The 7,925-nt window shown below is 36.7% G+C and overlaps 1 long non-coding RNA gene across 1 annotated transcript; it reads right to left on the bottom strand.

The window, feature by feature from the left end:
- Window positions 1-5,634: 5,634 nt before the first annotated feature.
- LOC132129761 (uncharacterized) lies at window positions 5,635-6,794 on the bottom strand. The gene is made up of 3 exons (XR_009428574.1): window positions 6,681-6,794; window positions 5,821-5,948; window positions 5,635-5,715 (listed from the first exon to the last, which is right to left on the bottom strand). It is a non-coding gene; the product is annotated as an uncharacterized LOC132129761 (long non-coding RNA).
- Between the last annotated feature and the right edge of the window lie 1,131 nt (window positions 6,795-7,925).

The following is a 7,925-nucleotide window of genomic DNA, read 5'->3' as shown; positions in this document are numbered from 1 at the left end:
AGCAGAAGAACACACAGCAGAACCAAACTCACTGCAGCTGCTCTGGAGCTTCTTATCCTCACAGAATCACTCCCTGGATAACACGGGCATGATGTTAGTCCTTTCAGTAGAATTTAATACAGCACAGGTACAAACATTCTGTACCTGTGTGTTCAGATGGCTGGATTCTCGTTATATTCAAGTTTTCTATCTCCATTGTGATTTCGCCTCTTATTGCATCAGCATTTTCATAGATATCAATGATACAAGGTCCGCCTCAGAAAATCGTCTATTGTTAATTACTTGTTGTTCACTGGAACTATTTGAAAGTAAATAAAGTTATGACACAGAAAATGGACACAAGAGAGGGAGAGAAAGGAAAACAGATGCATTTACTTTCAAATAGTTCCAGTGAACAACAAGTAATTAACAATAGACGCTTTTCTGAGGCGGACCTTGTTATATTCTTGATGTGTGCCTTGATGTCTGGAAATATTTTGAGCATTAATATGTACAGGAAGTTCAGGCCACCACAGAACGTCACAGAGGGGTTTGTTCTATCAGAAGTTTGATGATTATACCAGGAACATGCCAGTATTTGATTATTCAAAATGTTTTCCAGGACATTTCTGGAAAGTTGAAAAATACTTTGGCTCCAACATTTCCTCCTGTAACCAAGTCATTATTAAAACATAAGTTATCATGGAAGACATAATTACATTACATAAAAGAATAATAAAAAATAAACTTTTTCTGAAGATCTAAGGGTGAAAATTAACTATAGACACTAAATGAAACTCATACATATTGCATTATACTTTCTGAACTGACCCTTTGCAAAGAGCTCGACTGACAGGTGATCTGACTATTTATACCAATAAATCTGCCATTTTGTCCAACAAACAAATCAGACAGGAGAATAGATCAACTTCAGTGGACTTAAACTTGAAAAGTCGTTTGTGCTGACATCTTTCCACGGTTTAAATAAAATATGCTCTGATAAGTACAGTAAATATTAAAACCAAATCAATCTGTCATGACACATTAAAGAGCCACAAAATGGCATTTATTGTTTAAAGCAATCTGTCATTACTAGTGTTAGACCGATATGTGTTTTTTAACAGCTGATGCCAATATCATGGAAAGCAGGGGGCCGATAGCCAATATAATTTATTTTTATTAATATTGAAGCAATCTGAAATCATTTGACAAAAAAAGTGTGAAATAAACATACTGATACTTTAGAAGTGTAACGCGGAGTCAGATACGTTCGGATCCATATGCAGTAGTTTGTTAAAGAATGGTCAGACAGGCAGAAATCAGGAACAGCATCAAATGTGTCAAGCGATATCCAGAATCAGTAACAATACCAGGCAGAGGTCGGGGCAGGCAGCAGAGAACCACAGGCAGTAGAAACAATCCAAGATCAGACAAGGAAGGAACAAACACAAGAAGAAACGCTCGGAATTGACAGACTGGACTAAACAAGACTTCACAATTATTGAGAATCCAAACACAGTTTATAGAGTGGTAATGGGGAACACCTGGTGGTTATTAGCCCTAAGAACGGGATTATGGGAAATGGCGTTGGGAATGGAAATGGACACCAAATACAAAAGTCCTGATTGGAGTGCCCTCTACTGGAGTTCATGTGCACTCCAGCTGATAATCGTCACAAGAAGACAGAGTATTTTTCACAAATAAATAAATATTTAATAAAAAATAGAAATAAAAAGGAAATAAACACAACAGGGCACTCTGGATTCTGGGAAGTTTGTGTGCACTGGGAATCATATTTTTCAAATAAAGCCAGGGTAAAACTCATTTTACATACAGCACACAGTGGAAATTCCATGAATATGACAATGGGCAAATGCATAAATCCCAGCTTTTTGATTGGGAAGTCATGGCCTTATGGTTAGAGAGTTTGACTCCCAACCCTAAGGTTGTGGGTTCGAGTTTAGATTGAGGTGCCCTTGAGCAAGGCACCGAACCCCCAACTGCTCCCCGGGTTCCACAGCATAAATGGCTGCCCACAGCTATGGGTGTGTGAAAACTATGTGTGTGTGTTCACTGCTGTGTGTGCACTTTGGATGGGTTAAATCCAGAGAACAAATTCTGAGTATAGGTCACCATACTTGGCTGTATGTCACTTCACTTAATTTGAAATCACGAGTTTAAAGTTTAAAGCATTTTTGTTTACATTGTTTACATTTTTTTTAAATGACAAAATTCGAAAGTTGAGACTCTCATACCAAAAGTAACTTGCTCTGTCTTGTCAAATCAGATTGAACTCGGAGCTAAAATCTAACTGAAACGAAATCCTAATAAATTAAGTGAACTTTGCAGAAGCACTTGATCTATACACATTATACCTTTATCCACATTGTTGGATTCTGTTGTTGGGCCATTGGGTGGCTTTACATTATAATTGCTTTATGATATTTAATCGCTTTTTCAAGCGATTTCTTTACAGTTTTGCTATCATCAAATGCTAACATACTAGTGAACTGTGTTGCTCTCCTCATCTGTGTTTGTGTAGCCAGGATTGTTTTGTGTGGAAATGTTTTAAGTATTTATGATGTAATGAACTGCATCTCACTGCAGAAGGACATTAGAAATATTTCATTGTTTCAGAAATGTTGATTGTGTTAATTTAAATTAGGCTCATATAAATTTTGTTTTTAACATTAATGTTTTTAATATTGTTTAAAGTGTATTTCAGTCTCAGTGATTATTACCTCTATTGTTAACGATTTTCACAATTTTCTCCTGGAGTGGACTGTATTTTGCTCCTCATCTGTTTATGTGGCCAGTATTTACTTTGCATATACATTAGGAACTGTTTTTGTGAAACGGTTTTAAATATTTATGCATATAGGAACTTAACTTACCGCAGAAGGACATTATTTGTTTTAATGTGTTTCAACAATGTGGACTGTTTATTTAAATGAGGTCCAAATGCATATAATAATTTTAATAATGGTAATGTTTTCAAAATTTTTATAGCTTTTAGGTTGTTGCTGGTACATCAAAGTCCAGAGAGTTGATCAGTGTATAATTAACAGTTTAAGCATCAGCTGCATTCGAATGCCCTTCCATCAGTGTGAATTATTTAGTGTTTTTTAAGGAGGTTGACTTTTTAAAGGAAATTTTTTCAGTAACATTTGGGCTAAAGCTTACCACTTATACTAAACATAATGAGAGAATGGTCAAAAATAACATCAGCTCATAGTATTATATTAAAGTTAGTTTATTAAAAAATAGCAATAAAACAAAAATCTGTCATAACATAAACAGAAAACATTACTCTACAAAAGACCCTAAGAAATAGTTAACTGGGCTTTAAACTCTATATAGACAGATTCTTTTTTAAGCTTGAATGTGGTTTACCATTCTCTTTCATTAAATGAAAAAAAGTGAAAAGTGAGAGAGAGAGAGAGAGAGAGAGAGAGAGAGAGAGAGAGAGAGAGAGAGAAAGTAAAGTAATGATTTACATTTTAACATTTTAATTATCCAGATAAAAGGCTTTAAGTATATATTTTATATCAGTGGTATTCATTTCTGCTCATGGGGGACCACCATCCTGCAGAGTTTAATTTCAACACATTTTCCTGGCAGTTTCTTGTAATCCTGAAAACCTTGAGAGGTTCAGGTCTGTTCAATTAAGATTGAAGCTAAAATCGGCAGCAAAGATTGCTTGCAGGAATAGGGTTGGACACCCCTGCTTTACACGATAATCATTAATTATGAAAGCTTTGTAAAAGTTGTATGATGTTCCTAGTGCCGTATGAGAGGGTCAGTTCTCTTTTCACAGATCCATTGATAACCATCATCACGTCTAACATCCTAAAAAGGCCAGTTTGTCAAATACGTCACAACACAATTCTCTATTGTTAGTCCAAAGGGCTCTTCAAATGCCCAAAACCTGCAACAACAGATCATCATTAAATGTTCAGTGATGCTTTCTGTGTGATATGATACTGACTGTGAGAGTTATTTATTACATAATATAATTAGTTCAGTGATTTCTCACCCAGAGGTCATGTTGGTGCCATCAACCCATTTCCAGCAACCCTCGACTTCTTTGTCAGTCAGACCAATCCAGAATTCTCTTTTATCAGTCGTTTTCTTAACAAACTCCGGAGCATGTGAAACAATTATGCTTTTATATCATTAACAGACAACAGACACATTCCAGATGCATCTTTCAATTAGAAGCTAAACACCACACATGTACACAAAACTCACATTTTCCTCTCTGTTGTTTATGAAGATCAGATCTGCTCCTCTCTTCTGACAGTATTATCTGCTGTCGCCCCAGTTCTTCCTCTCAGTGGACAAGAGGTAAAAACTGCATTGATAGTAAATCCATTCATCTGTAAACACAATCATTTCAGCTATTAGCTTTCCCTCCATTCACCTCCACGTAACTTACAGATAGTATACTGAATGCCATCTTTAACGCCATGTTTTAGCAATGTCTGCTATATAGAAAATACTTTACCAAGAGTCAGAAGTTAATTTCTTAGCTTCTTACACTGGTCAGGTTTTCATTCTTGGATAAGAGGTGTTGTCTCTCTTCAGTGTAAAAATAAGTCTTAAGTCTGATTTTCTATTCAGTTTAATTGTCTTTATTAGCATAGTTTGTGTGTACATTCTCAGACAGCAAGCAGTTTTGGCCCAGATCTGGTCGACATCATGCGGGCCAGATGTGGGCCAGATCGAGGTCAACACTATGTTGCTGCCTGGGTTACCAAAGCATGTCACAAAAATAATAATGGCGGTTATAGTAATACACAATGCATTAATACGAAATATTAAGATTCTGTATTCCCAGACAGCAACATAGTGTTGGCCTAGATCTGGCCCATGTGAAATCCAAGTGACAGGCTTCTCAGGTGAGATTTAAATATTTAACATATTTAAAGCAAAACTGAACACCTCTACAAGGATCTGTTCTCCATCTTTTTGTTCGTCTTTTTTTTTTTTAGCTATCTAAAAAGGTTGCTTATTTTATTAATGCTATGCCAACATGCTATGCCTTTTACTAAGAGAAAGGATAGTTGCACTAACTAGTGAACTACTGTAAGTAGTGTGTGTGTGTGTGTGTGTGTGTGTACTGGTATATATGATTGATAGGACACAAATGTGTATAATGACATGGGTACTATAACGTGGGTAAAATGAGTAAAAAACAAAAGCATACAAAAAAAAAAGAACAAAAAACTTACAAAACGCTGTTTTATGTAAATTAAAAATTGCCCGTAGTTTTCTGTGAGGGGTAGGTTTAGGTGTAGGGTTGGTGTTGGTGTTGGGCGATAGAAAATACAGTTTGTACAGTATAAATACCATTAAGCCTTTGGAGAGTCCCCGTAAACCACACATGCAAGTGTGTGTATGTGTGTGTGTGTGTGTGTGTGTGTGTGTGTGTGTGTGTGTGTGTGTGTGTGTGTGTGTGTGTGTGTGTGTCCTCATCTACATTGTTGTCTCCAATTGGCTGTCCAGATCCCCAGTAGCTTAAACTACAGATCAGCATTAGATGTACAGTTAGATGTACTGCTTTCTGTGTAATATGATACTGACTGTGAGAATTATGTATTAAATACTAATAAGTTCAATTCAGTGATTTCTCACCTAGAGGTCAGATTGCTGCCATTTCCATCTGCCCTCCACATCAATGTCAGTCAGACCAATATTAACTGCGGCAGCACCAGACATGTTCTGAAGAAAATCCTGAGCAGACAACACAGTTGCACATTTCTGTCATAAACAGACACGTTACATCTGACCGTCTCACATTAAGCTGCCAAAAACTATAAAATGCAGTCTTTCACTCACATATTCCTCTCTGTTGTTTATGATGATCAGATCTGCTCCTCTCTCTGTACAAACTCTTCTGCTCTCAGTCCAGTTCTTTGTATCATTGGACATGTAGTAAAAACAGCATTGATAGAAAATCCATCCAACTGTAAACACAACCAGTTCAGCTGTTAGCATTTATTCTAATTTATAGTTATCCGTCTGTAACTTATAACGGATAATCATTGTGTTATATACACTAAAGTTACTAAGACTGCAACCTGACTTAACCCCTTTGCTGTCAAAGAATAATGATAAAAGAATAATGAGGATTTTGTGTCATACCTGGCGGTGATGTAAAAGGCTCGTTTCATAAGAAAAACAGTTTTGTCGGTCCAGACATGATATAATAGCACAAAGAAGAGCTTATGCTTAATCATATCTGCTCTTTCCACCCAATTTCTCAACGTGGACATGAACTATTTTCTGAGAATGTGTGAAACTACTGATTCATTAACTGCTATACCACAAATTGCAGGAAACTGTAAAACTAGTTGTGCTACAGACAGACTTTATTTTGTGTTTTGGTTCTGTTTGTGCACAACAGTCGTCCATGAGGGGCTGTCGCACTTTGTGTTTATTTTGTTGTTAAAGTCTAATTTTAATGTTTGCTTGTTCCCACCTCCTTATTCCCGTGACTATGAGCATTTGTTACATATACATTAAAATAATATGGTAATAAATACCAGTTTGCATTGTCAAGCAGTATAACAATCTGTTTTGAACAACAATAGGCGGAAGCAGATAGCACAAGAAGGGGAAACTCAGGGGAAACCTTACAGATACAATAAAAATAAGGTGAATAGCACATAACTAAATACACACTAAAGAAGCTTTACCACAAATCAGAAGTTCACTTCTTAGCTGCTCTCTGTTATCAGTCAGGATTTTGTTCTTGAATATTAGCTGCTCTCTCTCATATTGGTCAGGTTTGTGTTCTTGAGAATTAGCTGTTCTCTTTCATTAGTCAGGTTTTCATTCTTGGATAAGAGCTGTTGTCTCTCTTGTGTTTAAACATTCACACAGAAACTGCATAGCTAGATATTTCAAAAGTAGATATGAAGAGAGAAATATAAGTGTCTATTTGATGTTACATTTTCTTATTTAAAAAAAAAGCTGATGATAGTCAGATGGTAGATGGTAGCACTTACAGTACAATAAGGTATCATTTATTAACATTAGTAAATGTATTAACTAACTTGACCTAACAATATACAAATACTTTTAAGCCCAGTTATATACAAACATTACTAAATTAGCCAATTCAAGTTAAAAATACCATAAATACACAAATATTACACATATATAGCTATAATTATAATAATATATGTATTCATGTGACAAAATTCTTGGGTCGCTGGAACTCCAGACCCATTTTTCAACTTATAGACTAAGCTTTTTGACAGCTTTTTTATAGACTAAGCTTTTTGAGGTCTTTTTGACAGTAGTATTATAGTCAGATAATCAGATAGTAGTCATTTATTAGTGAACATCTATCAGGTAACTGATCTATGTACGTAGAAGTGCAGTTGTGCGGGAAATATTGACTGTCCAGCGAACAGGGGTGAGTCGGGAGAGCAATGAAATAGTTGGGTTTCCTTTCAGTTGGTCACTCTCAACGTCACGTCAATGACGACGAAATTGGGATATCGCTTCGATAGACCAATCTACTTCGAGTTTAAACTTCGTGTGTTGGCAAGACGGCGCTTCAGCAGTGGTCGTCCTGTGTCGAGTGGGTTGCACACTTCAGGCTGCACTACCCCCTGTCGTGTTGCAAGTGGCCAATTCCCCTGTGCGCCTAAAAGACACTAAAAGAGCATTTTCTATTGTGCAAAGTTCTCTAAAAGAGCTTCACGGGTGCATCTTTGTAAAGATGACGGATCATCCTAATAAGGATGCCATTTCACCCGTGCGTTTCTGGGTGCGGTCGTTACCTGGCAATGGGTGATGGTCAAGATTGCTGCCTCACGTGTCTGGGTGTCGAGCCCACTGCTGCCTACTTGCGAAGAACGTGATAGAGCCGGTCCCTCCACCCGATATGAGGACGGGGTTTTATAGACCTTAATTCATTGTCTGTCTTCAAG

This window comes from Carassius carassius, chromosome 4 (assembly GCF_963082965.1).
Source record: "Carassius carassius chromosome 4, fCarCar2.1, whole genome shotgun sequence".
Lineage (NCBI taxonomy): Eukaryota > Metazoa > Chordata > Actinopteri > Cypriniformes > Cyprinidae > Carassius > Carassius carassius.
The sequence above is the reverse complement of the archived record's forward strand: the minus strand, read 5'-3'. Positions and strand labels throughout refer to the sequence as shown.